We start from the raw sequence: 3,046 nt of genomic DNA on the forward strand, positions 1-3,046 counted from the left end.
AAAAAAAAAAAAAAAAAAAAAAAAAAAAAAAGGAAAAAAAAAAAAGAAAAAAAAAAAATAAACAAATGAGAATATTTTTATTTTTTGGAAAATTCTTTCTACTGTATTGTTCCTATCATTTACTTGGAGAAACTCTCTGGACATAATCTTTTTTGTGGTTTGATGTAGGGATTTTCTTTTATTTCTTGGTCACAGCATTGGAATTTGTATTTACCCCATAACCATTGATCCAGGAGATTCTGTTAATAGATGCATTATGGGACTTCACTGGTGATCCAGTGGTTAAGACTGCATGCTCCCAAGGTGGGGACCTGAACTTGATCATAGGTCATGGAACTAAAATCCCACATGCCCTACATGGTCCGGCCAAAAAAAAAAAAAAAGGATGCATTTTGCAGTTTCCTTGTGTGTGTGTTAGTTGCCCAGTCGTGTTTGATTCTTTGTGACCCCATGGACTGTGGTCCTCCAGGCTTCTCTGTCCATGGGATTCTCCAGGCAGAGATACTGGAGTGGGCTGCCTTTCCCTTTTCCAGGGAATCTTCCTGATGCAGGGGTGGAACTTGCGTCTCCTGCACTGCAGGCAGATTCTTCTGAGCCACAGTTTCCTTAGGTAATAATTAAAATGACTCAGAATAATTAAAATAATTAAAATGACTCAGTAGTAGTCTAAAAAATTTCATCAAGGATTTTCAGGTCTTATTGGAAAAAAAAATTTCATGTTAAATAACTAAGTTCTATATGATTTCTTAATTTATTTTGTTTTTAATAGTTTTAGAGAAGAGGCATCTTAGTTGGGCAAATCTAGACCTCATAGGACTTTCAGGATTATGATGTTTTTATATCCATCTAGTCATCTGAGCTTAGGCTAAACATTTTGCATAATGGATTTTATTGAGATTTTGTAATGAGTCCATCTGTCATCAGACTCACTGTATTTCATTGTGTTGATTCAAATTTCCTGTGATACCTTTCAGAGTCCATTAAGTTCATCCAAAGCCATACATTTCATCATTGACACAAATCAGTCAGGTAATATAAATCAGTGAAGCAGGTGAGGGGCACAGTGGTAAACTAGAGGTTCATCCTCTGTTCAGTGGGAACAACTAATAGCCGTGTGGTACCCACTGATAAGGTGTGGTACCCACTGAAAGCAGACCTGATGATTGAAAAGATGCTAAAAATCTGTTTCTTAGATTTTTTACTGTAACTGATTTTTTTTAGTCATTGAAATATCATTGATGTATAATGTATTAGTTTCAGGTATGCTGTGCTATGCTCAGGTGCTTCAGTTGTGTCCAACTCTTTGTGACCCCATGGACTGCCACACCAGGCTGTCCATGGGATTCTCCAGGCAAGAGTACTGAGTGAGTTGCCATCCCCTCCTTCAGGAGATCTTCCTGACTCAGAGATCGAACCTGCATTTCCTGAGTCTCCTGCATTACAGGCAGATTCTTTACCTGTTGAGCCACTGAGGAAGCCCCCAATTTCAGGTATGTTCTTTTTTAGAGTTTTTCCAAATCTGTTTTTAATGTGTTTTTAATGTAAACTCAGTTTTTTAATGTTTTTAATGTAAACTCAGACAATTTGTAAATGTAAGCAACTAATTCAAATAAAAATATAAGAAACCAAAGATACCAATGCCTGCTAGACTTCTATGACATCTATATAAGGAATTTGAAAAAAAAAAAAATCTGTCAGTCTCTCCACTGCAAAACAACTAGCCAAATTAGCATATCGTTCCAGCCTCATATTCTGCTATGCATTTCACTTTCAGCTATTTTCTAAAATTAATGCAATTGTAGTTTAGCTGCATATGTTTTTATAGAACAGTACAATATAGCACAGCAGTGACAATGTGCCATATTCAAAGAGGAAAGATAAGTGAGAAATTTACCCCATTAATGATGATCTGCCTCTCCTGTTTATTTAAACCTTTGGGCATCTGTGCTGCCAGGGGGATTAAGGAACAGATGGGGGAGTTGTGATTTCATAGCACAGAATTTCAGTGCCAATGCTGCCTCTAACTCCAGGTGCCCCTTGGCAAAAACAGTCAACCTGTGTTATAGGATCTGGGTTTGAAAAGCCACTAAAAACAATAAAGACAACTTGCAAACATAAAATGGTGCTTAAAAGTTTAAATTGTAGAGGATTTAGTTCTGGATGAAACAACTTTTGCTTCATAAAAATAATTTTGTGTGTAGTTAATATGGATCATCGGAGAAGGCAATGGCAACCCACTCCAGTACGCTTGCCTGGAGAATCCCATGGGCGGAGAAGCCTGGTAGGCTACAGTCCATGGGGTCGCTAAGAGTCAGACACGACTGAGTGACTTCACTTTGACTTTTCACTTTCATGCATTGGAGACGGAAATGGCAACCCACTCCAGTATTCTTGCCAGGAGAATCCCATGGATAGAGGAGCCTGGAAGGCTGCAGTCCTTGGGGTAGCAAAGAATCGGACATGACTGAGCAACTAAATCTTTCAAAGAAAGAGATGCTGTTAAAAATAGCTTGCAGATTAAAATGAGCAATTAGCAGTAGCACTTTTCACTTAAAATAATATGAACAATCATGGCCTACTACAAACTTTTAAGCATTAGTCTTCATGGGAACATAAAAAAGAAACAAAGACCATTTGGTGGTAGTGAGGTTATAAATTCACAGTGTATGGCTCGAATAACTAAATGCCTTCAACCTGGGGGTTGAAAACGTAGTCTCTGGGACAAAGATCAGAAGTTCCCATAAGTGAATCTGGCTAACAATTTATGATAGAAATATGTAGTGACAGACTACAGAGTATGAAATATAACTTGGAAACAAATTCCAGGTGCAAAGCAATTTGAGATCCACAGCTGAACATTTGTGAAATTGCTGAAGAGCATACTTTATGACAGGATCAAGGGAAATGATTGTACTGACATGTCTCTTTATTTTTCTGAGAGTAAATGCCTTATCAGGAACTTCCGTGGATCCAGAGGGCAAGACCACATCAAGAGTGGTTGGCATGCTTTGCCCAGTGATGTGTTTTATTATTCCGAATAGCTATG

The sequence above is a fragment of the Bison bison genome, unplaced genomic scaffold, assembly GCF_000754665.1.
Source record: "Bison bison bison isolate TAMUID 2011002044 unplaced genomic scaffold, Bison_UMD1.0 scf7180017864527, whole genome shotgun sequence".
Classification (NCBI taxonomy): domain Eukaryota; kingdom Metazoa; phylum Chordata; class Mammalia; order Artiodactyla; family Bovidae; genus Bison; species Bison bison.